Raw genomic sequence first — 15,927 nt, 5'->3', positions numbered from 1 at the left:
TTGGCAGCAGCAATAGGAAACCTTCCTTGCAGTGATAAGCAGGAAGCCAAGGAACTTTCCAGCAAGCTGGGCGGGATGATTGATGAGGAAGTGCAATTTGGGGATTGAGAAGCACTGGGTGGAGGCCAGAGCCCTAGATTCTGCATCTACTGGGCTATAGACTGTTGCTGGAGCCTAGCCTTAAAATAAATCCTTTAAAAGCTTATGGTCATTTGAGTCAGCAAAGACTACAGAGATGGGAGTTGGGGTGGGGGGAAGGGAGGTTTTAAGAAGTGAAAAGTAGGTGGTGCCAAGGAAGCAGACAAGCCCAGCTCTTGGCCTACTGCTTAGCCCCAAACTGGATCTTGCTCACAGAGAGGCAGCCTGCTGTCTGTTTACCCAGCCCACCCGCCTGCAGCCGCTGTAGGATGGAGAGCTGGTCAGTTTCTTTGTAATAAAGTGCATTTTAAAACGGCTTAATAAAAACGGTATTCTATAAACAAAATAATAAAAATCTTTTCAAATGAAATGTGAAATATAACTCTTCAAAGAATATCGTAGTAACCATCTTCCTGTCAGCATTTTAAACTGGAAAAAAAAATGGAGCTGGAGAGAGATGGCTCAGCGGTTAAGAGTACATGCTGCTGGGGCTGGAGTGATGGCTCAGTGGTTAAGAGTGCATGCTGCTGGAGCTGGAGAGAGATGGCTCAGTGGTTAAGAGGACATGCGGCTCCTGCAGAGGATCCAAGTTTGATTCCCAGCACGGATTATCAGGTAGCTCACAACTGCCTGTAACTCTAGCTCTAGGTGACCTGATGCACATACATCCTTGTGTAGGAGAGAGAGGAGGGGTCTGTTCCCACTTTCTGCGTTCTTCACACACACACACACACACACACACACACACACACACACACACACACACACAGTAATAATTAAAATAAAATAAAAATACTGTGAGTTCTATGTTTGCATCCCTCCGGCCATCAAAGAATGCCTACAGCAGAGTGCATGGCTGGGCAGTGCACAGACATGGGAAACCGGGCTAAGTGTGGTGAACTGAGATGCTGTGCTCACTCAAGATGGTGGGCAGTTTGGGATTATTGCCAAAGAGTGTGTACTCCTCACTTTTCTTATTGTTCTGACAAAACACCTGACAAAGACAACTTATTTTAGCTCACACTTTAGCAGGACACAGTCCCTTGGTGGTGGGAAGGCGTGGTTCCCGGGTGTGATGGGCATGAGGTCCCTCATGGTGGGAAGGTGTGGTGATGCGGTGTGAGGCTTTCGGTCACAGTGGAGGAGTATGCTGGTGTTCATTGGGCTTTCTGCTTTCCCTCTTTCTGTTCTACCTGGACCCTCGAGTGTGGGAGGGAGCCAACCACACTCAGGCATACACATGTCCAAGGGTGTACCCGATAGATACTTCTAAACCCTGCCAACTTGACAACAAGGATGAAACCTCACAGAGGCAGGCAGACTGTGCCCACAGCCATGAAGACTCAAGCTCAACTTCAGTTCCTTTTCATCTGCGATAGAACACTTAATTTTGGGGATACTGTCTATGACCTTCAATCTCTATGTGAAAACTGGGAGTGCTAAATAGGCCTGGAGTATCCCCACAGGGACATGTGTTAGTGGCCAGCCTGCTGCTCCTGAGGGACATGTGCTAATGGCCAGCTTGCTGTTCCTAAGGGGTGTCGAAACCTTCTAGGAGGTGGAGCTAGTGGGAGGTTTTAGGTTACTAGAAGCCTGCTCTGAGAGGGGTCCATGGGACTCCCGGCTCTTCTTCTTTCTGTTTTTCTGGCCACCATAAACTGAGCAACATGAACTTCAACCTTCAAAAATAGTGACCCAAACACTACCTTCGATTTGGCCTGAAAAAGTTTGAGATATCACTGAAGTAATAGGTATTTCAAAATACAGTCTCGAGGTTGTTCAGACTACAAGAGCCGAAGGATAGAGTCAAGCTGTGGAGTGCTTGCTCAGTGCCTGCTGGAAGAAAAGAAAGAGTAAAAGGACCCCTGAGAAGACTGCATGAGGTCAGTCTATGGGTGTCACTTCTGGCCATCTACCACTGGATCCATTGCTGGAGGATGCTCAGGAAAGCTTTCCTTTATAAAGACTCAACACACTAACATGTGCTGATTCTGACTGAATAGTACTCCGATTTAAAGATTTTCTGTTTCTTTTCTATTTGCCATCACATTTCAGAGAGAAAGGTATTAAATCTGCTATCACAATTATTTTCAAATGAATAATTGCATGTTCTGAAGAGATAAGAAGCTGCTTCTTTTGGCTTTTTTTTTCTCGTAGCAAAACAACAAAACGCCCACTTAACAATATCAAGAAAATAGGTTCCCAAGGCTTAGAGCGTTGGTTCTCAGCCTTCCTAATGCTCCAACCCTTTGGCACAGCTCTTCATCTTCTGGTGACCCCCCCCCCCATTATTTTCACTGTACTTTGTAACTATAATTTTGATACTGTTATGAATCATAATGTAAATATCTGATATATGTAATATTGTGGGAACAGGACCTAGGTTGGCAGGGAGAGGGCGGTGAGAGGCAAGCAATGGAGTCACGTGATAAATCCTGGGAATCAGACTCTGGAGACCAGCACCAGGGTACAGGACTGAGTTTATTGTCCAGCACATAAGCTTATATACAATGTTTGAGCCAACCCCCTAAATCCTTGGCCAATCATATCTTGACACACTGTCACCGTGCCCCAGTGAAAGTCCTGCCTGATGAGATAAAATTACTAGGAAGGAACAGGGTGTGTGTGTGTGTGATGGGGGGCATCATTACCTGTCAGGACTTCCTTGAAGGCTTGGGAAGCAGCCACTACCCTGGCCCTGTTCCTTTTTGCTGTCTCATTGGTGTTCTGGGAGCCATCTTAGATCTAACTAATGTCACATATGGCAGATCAGGACTCTCTGAGGAGTCACAGTAGCCTGTCGCACCTTGTTCTCCATCCCACTTTTTCCTTCCCAAGGTTGGCTTCCTCATCCCTGACATGATATCTGAAATGCTATCCCAAAAGGGTTGCAGCCCACAAGTTGAGAACCACATTGGCTTAGGGGGATCTGAATTTATCACACAATTATCCTGACCTCTGTACTTTACTATGTAAGATGCTAATCCTATACAAGCATACATGGATTGTTGATTTCAGAAACCCAGTTTCTGATCTAATTTATTATTTGGTGTTTAAGAGGTTTTCTCAAACCTCATGCTGGAGGCGGGGAGGAGCAGTGCAGAACACTCAGAGTGTTTAAAATGTATCAAGTTAGCATCTCATTTATTCCATTCATTTCAGCTTAGTTTAATTTAGTCCTATTTGGCTCAGTATTGTTTTAATTTTGAAGCACTTTCCACTTGTCAGATATTGTGCTAACACTATGAGTTCATATGCAAAAATATCAAGCTGGTTCCAGTTTTAAAGGAGATTACAGATGAGCCACAAAACATGGGGTGGTTGAATTTGTGTAGACGTACAGACATTTCTTACTATGTTTTTGCACTTGGCTAACTTCCTCGCTGCATTCCAACTGTTATCATTTTTAGTGTTTATTGAAGGAAGGAAAAGGATAGCACACATATACAGGTTAGCCAACAGAATGGTCCCATGTACTGATGTCTGGCCCCAAGGCTAAGATCATCTCTGTCTTAGGACAAGGGAGTGATGTTCCATGTGAATGGAAAGAGTGGGAGAGGAAGGTACACCCCGGTAACCCACAAGGAGGATCCAGTGAAGACTCCCTCTCTACTCTCCTTCAGTGGCCAGCCTGTGAGTTGGAGAACTCTTTGATCCTGTCCTGCATCAGCCTCCTGGGTACAAAGCAGGACTAGGCAGCACAGAGGACACAGAATGAAGTGGAAGGAGTGCCTTAAAGCAACACATGGCCCAGCTCACACTGTACTGCCCCAGCTCTTGTCAGCTTCAGTTTCCTTTCTATGCCATGCTCAGCTGCCCAGGGTTCTGTTTGTCCCCCTGATGTCAGAATCAGTTACTCAGTGCCACCTGTGGATCCTCCAGTTCACAGGTTCGGGAGCTGCGGCTCAGTATCATCTAGGTAGCTTCTAGCGCTCTGCTCGACTGTCCCCGCATGCCCTCTCATGCGCTCCCTTCTCTTCAGAGTACAGTGCCCACTGTCTACCAAAACGCCCTCAGGTCCATATAAGCACCATTTGAGATGGTGAGCTCATTAGGAGGAAGGTATTCATTAGGAGGAAAGCAAAGGTATTAATATAATCATTTGTCTCTGCGGACATATATTAACCTGGTTACATTTCAGAAACACAGAAAAGGCAACTTGCAAAGGGACGAAGACACCATAGCACCAGGGAGTTTCAACCCTTTTTCTTCAAGAACCACTTCTCTCCCCAAACAGTACCATCAATGGTTCCCTGGCATCCAGGGAAGGGTGGCGCTTCTCCCGCTGACGCTGGCGGAGCACCCCGGAAGCCTACCCACCCCTTCCTCATCCACCTGTCTGCTGTAGAAGGGTCTCCACACGACATGAAGGACTAGTGACAAGGACTGAGAGGGGCAGCACTTGTGTCCCACGGGACACAATGAAGGCTGGGGTTCCTGTGGAACTCAAGCATGGCCACAGTGTTAGAGCAGTTCAGAGTGAGGGAGCGAATGCATAGACATGTGATGGAAAGCACTGAAGGGCCAGGAGGCAGAGGGCACAGGGATGAGAGTCCTGCTGCCTGTGTGGGCTTCCACAGAGCTCGGGGTCAGTCCCCACCGGCTCTCTGCAGCATCACTGCCCCAGGGTGTGGCTTTCCCCTCACATCTCCTTTTCTATTTTTCATTTCTTTATTTTTATTTTTCAGTGTCTTATAGTGATATGCTCAAGAGCTGTCATTTTAAAGCTGAGGAAGAATACTAACTATCTCCAAATTGGACTTTTACAAGGCTCGACTGGGTTAAAAAGTAAATTCATCTCTAATTACCTCACTAACCAATATCATTTATTGAAAAAGAAATCTCAAGAGAGTAGCCATGACCAGTTCCCCTGAGCCCTGTCAAATAACAGAGTGGGTGTTTGTTCTAATATCTCAGGTGCATTCCTGGAGGAAACCGCAGATTCCTCTGCTCAGATCCATCTGCCAATAGAGGCCCCCAGAGTCAGGGCTGGCAGACTCTTATCTAACTGGGCCTGCTGCCTTGCATCTGTGAAATGTGCAATATTCCTCGAGGAGGAAACTCGGTGGCTTGTAAAAACAGATAACGGTATTTCTATGTATGCAGAAACACTTGGTGACAGGGTACCTGGGTGACTGGGGACAGATTTTTGCCCCCCTTCTACCTTGTAACAATTAGGGGAATCATGGAGTCAGCGGGAAGTGTTCTCTTCATAGCTAAGTCCAGACAGAGTAAGGATACCAGAAGCTGAGGGAACCTTTGTGGACTTAGAGTACATTTACCTAGACAATGAGAACACACATGAGGTTTGTAACCAAGGCTCAATTTAGGAATAGACAGCTAGGGTCTCTGTAAAGCAGAGGCTAGCAAGATTGCAGGTAGGGGTGGGAGAAGGGACCGATGGTGAACATGCACTCACTTTGCCAAGTATGGTGTTAGGTGGATTATACACACTATTTCGCTTAACCCAAAGGACTAGTGACAGATATTGCCAGTCCATGTTACAGTGGAGCCTTGAAACATCAAGGTCACATGATTGGTCGGCACAGGGCAGAGACAGCCTAGGGCCTACAATGCGCATTCACATGCTGTCTTCGCCCAAACTGTTATCAAATGAATCAAGCTCACAGAAAGATGACATCCTTATCAGTGTAATGGGAAACTATTTAAGGGTCAGTAAAGGGGGCTACTAAGTATGGACTCTGCCAAAAACTAGAGTAAACTGGCCAGGGAATAGTGAGGTACCAGTAAGTGGGCACCCAGGTTGCTTCTGAGGACTGTGGAAGCCACACTGAAGGAGGGAAAAAGGCAGGGATGGTGGCCAGGACAGGCATCACCAAGTCTTCTGTCTCTTGTTTTAGTCTTCTGCCTCCTGCGTTAGTTTAAGCTCCTGCCTTCACTTCTGGGCTCAGGCCCACTGTCACTATGAGGCATGAGCTTTGCTGGGCTTATTTATAACTGACCAGCTTTACGTCCCTGCCCTGCCACAGATGGCCATTCCATTTTCAGCTTTGAGGTGACGGCCTTATTCAAAACACGTCAGGTTACAGTGCAAGGTGGCCACTTCCTTTCCTCCCAGTCTCTGTCAAGTAGGGAAGCCTTTTCTCAGGGGCTGGGGTAGCTGGAGAGGCCAGGCCGAGCAAAGGATGGCCCTGGAAATCCCAGGGGGGATTAGATGAACAGGATGTCACATCTAAAAATGGACATCGTGGACGAGGCCCGTTTCTTTTAATAGTCACAGAGAACCCTTAGTGGCTTTCCTCCAGGTGCCAGCTTTATCTCCTCCAAAGGGCTCAGGAGAAGTCCTGTTATCTATAAGGATTAGCATCTTTATATAGATATTGCATAGGTACCACAAAACAGTCATGCAAGGGCTAATATCTTCTTTTGTTTGCAAACATAAGCTTTCTTAAAACTTAAACTAGATTTTAAACGCATAAAATCGTAAGTGGTTGGAAGGAAGAAAGAAACTAAAGCAAAACAAAACAAAAAGCTTCCTTCTCTTTCCGTGCTTCATCCTTCTTCCCACTCCATACTGCAGTCCTTCACTCTCAAGGACTTTCTGTGCACTATCCCAGAAATACTGATGTGTGTATACAAACACATGTGCGCACATGTACACACACACACATCAGAACACACGCATGCATGCATGCACTTGGCTTCATTTCCCAGGAGACTCTGGCCTGCTGGTGGGTAGATAAACAGCTTTAACAACAACTTTAACAGCTGAGGTTAAGGGCTATAAATGGCCTTTCCCATTTGTTTTCTGTAGACTGTTCTTGTCTTTTGTCCACATGTCTCTGAGTTATCGCTTTCATCCAGGTTGCGTAAGACTAGTTTCCCTTTGGCGGATTTTAACTTTATAGTCACAGAGTCACACGCTTTCAGTTTTCATGCCATCAAATGTCCTTTCCTTCTGCTCTCCTTAATTTTCTCCTTTACTCTGTCTCCTAATCGATGCCCATCTGCAGATATACAAAGGAAGATGTTCAACCAGCGTAAACACTGGGCACCCTTGGGCAGATGAAGTTTCAGTATTCTGACAAGATGAAGATATGTTAAAGAGACTACTGAGCCCCTCCCTTTGGCTACCAGACTACTGAAACCAAGGAATTGCCCCAAGAACCTCATGCCAAGAGAAGGGAAGGAAAGGGTAGAGCTTTGGTGCCAGCCAGAAGGGATCTTTTCCCTTGGAAAGAGATTTGCAAGTTGTCAGACAACCTTGCAGGAGAGACTAGAGCCAAGACAGTGGTGACCTTGACCAGAGCTGCTCAGTGGTGCAGAGGGCTTGCTTTCCAACTAAACCTGACCCCTACCTGAGGACCTTGAGGATGGACTTGAGCCAGGGCTATCACTGGACCTCTCCTCCTTTTCCATATGAGGTCACACTGATAAAGTCTCTGCTTTCTGCTGTTCACTGTTATCCTTCACAGGATTATTGAGGGCAGAAGGGTGTCTGAGCCAGGCTTGCTAGGGGGCTGTCAGGATGCAACAGCAATCATCTTTATGGTGTCCAGACTGATGTCATACTTAGAATTTTGTGTAAAGAATAAAGCCTTCATTAGCTTCTCAAGAGATTTGAAAATTTTAGCATGAGCCTTATTTGGATTATTTCTAGTAAATGAATTATACCTGTGGTAGAGCCTCAGCAGATGCTCAACAGGTGAGAAGTGCCACTACCCATAGAGTGCCTGGAGCCAGATCTGAGCACCCAGCCATCAGGGAGTGCCCTTGGCTGGAGAGGACTGAAGCCACATCTGGCTCTACCACCTTTTATGGAGTAACTGACAAATGCTCTGATTTCACGGAACTTTACAAATCAAAGGTCCCTACTTTTGAGCTGAGCTGCTCTCAAAATTGAACAAGAGAAATATGTCATTCAAGTGTCAGAGAAGTGAAAAAAGCGACTCAGCCAGCAGAGCTGGGGTCTTCATGCCCTGTAAACAGACCAAAAGTAGCTGTACCCACAGCGAGGAGATCTTGTGACTTTTTTTAGTTTAGATAATAAGGTGTGATTACTAACATCTCTCAGTGTGGAGTCTTAACAAACGAACACTTGCCTGACCTTCCCACAGGCAGACAGCACTTACTTCTAAGTTCCTGGAACTCCCTCCTTCTCTTGTGCGGTGACTCTGTTGGGCTTCCTTTATTTTTTTCCATCTTAATGGGCCACTTCTTAAAATATTGTGGAACTCTTCTGCGTTCTACTGAAACTAAAGCGTTTTTTCCTCTGTGTGTGTTTTTCTCACTCCAAAGGAATGAGGAAAGAAAACCAACTGTGAAGATAACAAACCCCCATTTGTGTGTAGTTAATAAATGCCTATTATCCTAGGTTTCCGTGGAGACCGGTGGCCACTCTGTACCCTTCCATACCTCAGGTAAATCTCCTTAAGAAAAGGGAACAGTGATAAGTGTTTAATAATTACTATAAATAAGTAAAAACAGTTTACCCTGGCAGTGGGCCTGGGAGCTCACAAAGCACTTAGTGTTTTGGAACCTGGAGGAACTCTGCTAAGTGGAAAGTGTCTTTGTAGATTTATTGTTGTTAAAGGGGCTGGGTGACTAGCCTATAATCAAAGAGTGCTAAACAGAGAATCTGGACTCCAAGCCTGATTTTCTGACTTCAAATTCAATGTTATTTTTACTTTGCCAAATCTCGCCCTATTTAAAACACTCTTTAATCTTTATTAGCCTTAAGAATAAATAAAAATAATAGTTAAGTATCAAAATTGCCAAGTACTCTAAAAGCAAGTGAATTCCTCTATAACCCAGGTAGAGAGAAACACTTCTAACTTAAATTCAAAATCCAAGTGCAACAAAAGATAAAAATTGGAACACATGGAGACAAATGAATCAGAAAAAAAATCACCAATAAGCTCAGCAAGATTGCAATACACAGATAGTCATTAAAAAGCATTTATTTTTCTATCCTATCAGTGAATACTCAGAAAAAGAAGCTAAGGAGACACTTCCTCCTAAATTAGCATCAAATACAACAAACAAGATGTCTGGTAAGATGGCTCAGCACATAAAAGCCTTTGCCAAGCAAGTCTTAGATCCTGAGTTCGGTCCCAGAAACCCAGACAGGAAGAAAAAACTCACTTTTTTATGTGTGTGGCTGTATTCACACATATACAACACACACACACAGACACACACACACACACACACACACACACACACACACACAGATACTCAGGGATGAGTTGCCCAAGTAAGTGCAAAGCAAGTGATGCTCTAAGAGCTGGGGAGATGGCTCTGTGAGCAGAAGTTGTGTAGGATGTGGCCTGAGTTCAGAACCCCAGCAGTCATGGGAGAAATCAGGCATGGGTACTACTGAGAGGCACTGTCTCAAAGACATGTGGTAGGGAGCCAAAGAGGAAGAAACACTCACATGTACTCATACACAACACATGCATACAAAACACACCAAAACAATAACCGAACAAAACCACTTGCACTCTTAAAGCTACAAAACATATTGAAATGTGGGCAGTGGAGGTGCACACCATTAATCCCAGCACTTGGGAGGCAGAGGCAGGTGGACTTTTGAGTTTGAGGCCAGACTGGCCTACAGAGTGAGTTCCAGGACAGCCAGGGCTACACAGAGAAGCCTTATCTTGAAACACTAAAAACAAACAAATACATAAAAATGAACATCTTGAAATAATCACGAGAAGACCTAAATAATGAAGAGATATCCATGTTTATGGAATGAACAAGTTAGTATTGTTAGGATGGCAATACTTAATATCTTAACTGCAAATTTAATGCAATGCCTAAAAAGGTGCAATTAATGGTGTGCACCTCCACTGCCCACATTTCAATATGTTTTGTAGCTTTAAGAGTGCAAGTGGTTTTGTTCGGTTATTGTTTTGGGTTCTGAACTCAGGGCCACATCCTACACAACTTCTGCTCACAGAGCCATCTCCTCAGCTCTTAGAGCATCACTTGCTTTGCACTTACTTGGGCAACTCATCCCTGAGTATCTCTGTGTGTGTGTGTCTGTGTGTGTGTGTGTGTTGTATATGTGTGAATACAGCAACACACATAAAAAAGTGAGTTTTTTCTTCTGTTAAAACAGAAACAACCCAAATGTCCATCAAATGGTAAGGTGATAAAAATCTAGTATATCTATATAGGGAAATACACAAAAAGAACCAAAATAGAAACAAATGCTTAAACCATGAATATACTAAGTCAGACTCTGTTTATATGAAGTGCCCAGATAGGCAAGTCCACACACAGTAACCTGATAGTCACTAGGAGAAGGCAATGGGAAATGACTGCTATTGGCTTCATTGTTTTTAAAAAACAATGGAATTAGATAGCAGTTGCAAAAATGTGTAAATATAAACACCACTAAATCGAATGCTTTAAGAGAATAAATTTAATGTTGTATAAATGATCTCAGTAAAAATTCAAAACATTTTTTGATTGGGTTGTTTGGTTTTTTGGTGATTAACTTCTTGAGTTCTTTATATATTTTGGATATTAGCCCTCTATTGGATGTGGGGTTAGTGAAGATTTTTTTCCCAATCTGTAGGTTGCCGATTTGTCTTATCCACTATGTCCTTTGCCTTACAAAAGCTTTCTAGTTTCATGAAGTTCCATTTATCAATTCTTGATCTTAGAGCATGAACCATTAAGAGTTCTGTTTAAGAAATTTCCCCTTGTCCTAATGAGTTCAAGGCTCTTTCCCACTTTCTCTTCTATTAGATTCTTGATCTAATAGAAGAGATCTTTATGTTGAGGTTTTATGTTGAGGTCCTTGACCCACTTGGACTTGAGCTTTGTGCAAGGTGACAAATATGGGTCTATTTTCATTTTTCTACATACAATCAGCCAGTTAGACCAGCACCATTTACTGAAGATGCTTTCTTTTTTCCATTGTATTTTTTTGGCATCTTTGTCAAAGATCAAGTGTCTGTAAGTGTGTGGTTTCATTTCTGGGTCTTCAATTCTAGGCAGTTGATCAACGTGTCTATCTCTGTACCATACCATGCAGTTTTTAATCACTATTGTTCTGTAATAAAGTTTGAGGACAGGAATGGTGATTCCCCCAGCCATTCTTTTATTGTTAAGAATTGTTTTCACTATTCTGAGTTTTTTGCCTTTCCAGGTGAATTTGAGAATTGCTCTTTCATGGGTCTTTGAAAGACATGGGTCTTTGAAGAATTGTGCTGGGATTTTGATGGGGATTGCAATGAATCTATAGATTGCCTTTGGTAGGATGTCCATTTTTACTGTGTTAATTCTGCCAATCCACGAGCATGGGAGGTCTCTCCATTTTCTGAGGTCTTCTTCGATTTCTTTCTTGAGAGACTTGAAATTATTGCCATACAGGTCTTTCACTAGTTTGGTTAGAGTTACCCAAAGATATTTTATATTATTTGTGGTTATTGTGAAGGGATTTGTTTCCCTAATTTCTTTCTCAGACTTTATCATTTGTATAAAGGAAGGCTACTGATTTGAGTTAATTTTATATCCAGCCACTTTGCTGAAGTTGTCCATCAGTTGGAGAAGTTCTCTGGTAGAATCTTTGGGGTCGCTTATGTATACTATCATATCATCTGCAAAGAGTGATACCTTTATTTCTTCTTTGCCAATTTGTATCTCCTTGATCTCTTTTTGTTGTTTTACTGTTCTAAACCGAGATTTCACAACTGAGGAATCTCGAATGGCCAAGAAGCACCTAAAGAAATGTTCAAGTCCTTAATGATCAGAGAATTGCAAATCAAAATGACCCTAAGATTCCACCTAACACCAATCAGAATGGCTAAGATCAAAACCTCAGGTGACAACACATGTTGGAGAGGATGTGGAGAAAGAAGAATACTCCTCCATTGCTGGTGGGATTGCAAACTGGTACAACCACTCTGGAAACCAATCTAGAGGTTCCTCAGAAAATTGGAAATAGATCTACCTGAAGACCCAACTATACCACTCTTGGGAATATACCCAAAAGATGCCCCACCTTGCCACAAGGGCACGTGTTCCACTATCTTCATAGCAGCCTTATCTGTGATAGCCAGAAGCTGGAAACAGCCCAGATGTCCCATGACAGAAGAATGGATACAGAAAATGTGGTTCATTTACACAATGGAATACTACTCAGCTATTAAGATTGAAGACATCCTGAGTTTTGCAGGCAAATGGATGGAACTAGAAAATATCATCCTGAGTGAGGTAACTCAGACCCAAAAGACATGCATGGTATGTACCCACTAATAAGTCGATATAGCCAAAAAAATTTTTTTAAAAGTACAGAATACCTAAGATACAGTCCACAGAACTCAAAAAGGTCAACAAGCTGAAATGCCCAAGTGAGGATGCTTCAATCCTACTTGGGAGGAAGAAGAAAGCAATCACAAGTGGGGAGGGAGGGACCTGGGAGGGAAAGTGGATGGGGAGGTCCGGGGGCAGGGGGGACCTGATCTGGTATTGGGTGAGGGAAAAGAACTAAAGCCCTGAGGGCCAGCAAAAAGAATCGAAACAGGCAACCTCAGGAAGTAGGAGGTTGGGGGGACCCTCCAGAATGCACCAGAGACCAGGGAGGTGAGAAACTCTCAGGATCAAAGGGAGGGACCTTAGATGAAATGCCCTACAATAGGGAGAGGGAACGTATAGAACCCACCTCCAGCAGGAAGACAGTGCATCAAATGAGGGAGGAGGGAGCCATCCCACAGTCACAACTCTGACCCATAATTGTTCCTGTCTAAAAGAATTACAGGGATAGAAATGGAGAGGGCCTAAGAAGAAGAAGGTCCAGCGACAGGCCCAAAGTGGGATCCAGCTCAAGGGGAGGTCCCAAGGCCTGGCACTATTACTGAGGCTATTGAGTGCTCACAAAAAGGGATCTAGCATGACCGTGCCCCATAAGACCCAACAAGCAGCTGGAAGAGTCAGATGCAGATATTTGCATCCAATCAATGGACAGAAGCAGCTAACTCCTGTTGTTGAATTAGGGAAAGACTGAAAGAAGTTGAGGAGACCAGCAGCCTCAATCTGGACCTCTGAGATCTCTCAAACACTGGACCACCAAACAGGCAGCATACACCAGCTGATATGAGGCCCCCAACACACATATAGCAGAAGACTGCCGGGTCTTTGTTCATTTAGAGATGATGCATTCAATGCACAAGACTGGAGGCCCCAGGGAATTTAGAGGTCAGGTGGGGGTGGGGTGGAGACATCCACATGGAGACAAGGGGGTGGGAGGAGGTATGGGATGTGGAACAGTCAGAGGGTGGATGGGGAAATATGGAGTGTAAATTAATTAATTAATTAATTTTTTTAAAAAATGAGAAAAATTCAAAAACAAATGACAATTCGGATGAAAATATTTACAATATGTATCATGGATACCAGGATTAATATTGTAATACATAAAAGAATCTTTACCAGCTATGAAAAGCTAGATCAAAAATCCTATTTATAAGTTGGCAAATGATATGAATAAGTCACACAAAAAGACAATTCACAGAAAGAATTAGAGTACCTTTAACATATGAAAAGATGTTCAACTTTAAAAATAGAAATGCAAATTTAAGCTATACTGAAATGTCATTTCTCATCCATCAGATTGGAACTAACCTAAAAGCTCGACAATACACTTTGTTGAAACAGGCGATGGACAAACTGCTGCTCTTATACACATGAGTAGAAATTACAAACAGTTTGTGTCTCTGAAAGGCAAGTCAGAAGTACAGTGCAACTGAAAACAAGAGGAAAATAGCAATGCATTGTGAAGTAATATAAAACCACCACAAGCATACTGTACTTTCCTGAGTAGGCTCACGCTGTGGTAGTATGAATGGAATGGCCCCACAGGCTCATATATTTGAACATGTTGGAAGAGGAAGACCCACTGGCAGTGGGTCTGAGGTTTCAAAAGCCCACACCATTCCCAGTGCACTCTTGCTGCCTCATGCTTGTATAGCATAGATATTTGTTACCTACTTGCTGGGGATGAAGTGGGAGCTACTCCTAACAGTAGAATGTCAACTGATAAATGCAGTAGGAATGATAGACTAGAAAACCAGAATTTTACAACTCTCACGGTTAAGAATCTGTAAGGAAAGCGTTATCAATAGATATTAAACTTAGAAGTATTTGACAGGGAGCAGACTATAGAGTGCTAATTAGATAAATGTGTGGAAATGGTTGTTATACAGTAGTGAAACTATGTAGCATCATGACAGGGTGATGAATGCCATCAGTGTAGCACAGATGGGCACTATGCCTCTAGATGCCATACGCATCCCTCTTGCAGTGTTCTTTCTAGGCACATATTACTCAGATATAGCCACAAGAAGACTCAAACTGACAAACAGTCTACAAAAAGCTGGCACATATATGTGTGTGTGTATTTATGTATGTGTGTATGTGTGTTTATGTGTGTGTGTGTGTGTGTATATATATATATATATATATATATATTTCAATATCATAAAAAGCAGTCTAGTGAAAAACTATTCCAAATTAAAGACCAGAGTGATACCCAATGCAATACAATACACTATCCTTTACTGGATCTGTATTGGATGGAATATCATGAAGGGCAGTACAGAGATAATCAACAAAGCAGAAGGTGACCCATGCCAATATTAAACTTCCTATGATTCAGGCATATGCTGAAATATCTAGGTATAAAGGGGTGTGAAATTTTCCAAATGTTTTAAAATCTTATTAAATTTTGATATAACTCTGTGAATGTGTGTGTAAGTGTATGGACACATGCATGCCATGGCCTACATGTGGAGGTCAGAGGACAAATCGTGGAGGTGGGTTTCAGGTATTCAACTCAGGTCTTCATGCTTGGCTGAAGGCATTTTTACCTGTTGAGCCATCTCCCTAACCCCTCTAAAGTATGCAGTTATCCTTTTAATCACGTGTGTGTGTGTGTGTGTGTGTGTGTGCGCGTGCACTTATACATATCAATATAGGTAGATAGGAAAACAAATACAGAAAAGTACTATAAATGGTGAATATGGGTCTCACAACAAGAGGCACTAATTTGTTTCCTACTCACACCTGAGAAATAGGTCTCCTGAGAGTGAGAAACCCTGACATGCTGGGAAGCTATGTTCATACTTGACTCCCTTTTCTGGTATATGCTTTTACACATGCATATCTCTATAAGCCAGTGGTTCCTCTAGTGTGGCCTGCCTAACTCTAATGCCTCACAGACTCCTAGGTTCCCCTCTCAAGTAAAAATTACTCATTACCTTGTGTACTACACTGTCAAACAATATAACTTACTCTTCAGTTTTAACTACCATATCTGGCTTTTATATAAGCATGCACGCCTTTTCTAGGAAGAGGCAGCCATTCTGGGAATATGCTAGCATACTGGGGAACATGGCTGGGGGATGCTTCTCTAAACGGAGCTCAAATCTTTGCATGCACATTGGCAATACTGGGTCTTGTGGAAGCCATTTTCATCCCAGTGATTTTTGTTGAGTTGTGGCCCTTGCTGAAATAATTTGATCATAGTATCACTTGATATATTTCTTCTGAGTTTTAGAAATTGGTAAACAAAGGAAATATCAAGACTTTAGGGATAGATATATATTTAGTCATGAAAAACATTTAAGAAATAAGTTGCATTTGAAAAGCAACTTATGAAGACCTGAGCAGCCAGCTGGGAGGCACGGGCCCCACGGAACAATGGTTCCTCTAGTGTGGCCTGCTTAACTCTAATGCCTCAGATTCCTCAGGGACAGGACAAGCTCTAGTCAGAGACACTAAGAACATCTAACACCAAAAATCAAGAGATGGCGA

General features: G+C 43.1%; 1 protein-coding gene across 9 annotated transcripts in view; it reads right to left on the bottom strand.

Annotated features, from left to right (window-relative positions):
• Positions 1–15,927, bottom strand: part of Ttc23 (tetratricopeptide repeat domain 23) — a 93,440-nt gene that overhangs the window by 31,578 nt on the left and 45,935 nt on the right. The gene's annotated exons all lie outside the window — the stretch shown is intronic.

This window comes from Mastomys coucha, unplaced genomic scaffold, assembly GCF_008632895.1.
Source record: "Mastomys coucha isolate ucsf_1 unplaced genomic scaffold, UCSF_Mcou_1 pScaffold21, whole genome shotgun sequence".
Lineage (NCBI taxonomy): Eukaryota > Metazoa > Chordata > Mammalia > Rodentia > Muridae > Mastomys > Mastomys coucha.
This window is presented reverse-complemented; position numbering and strand designations above follow the sequence as displayed.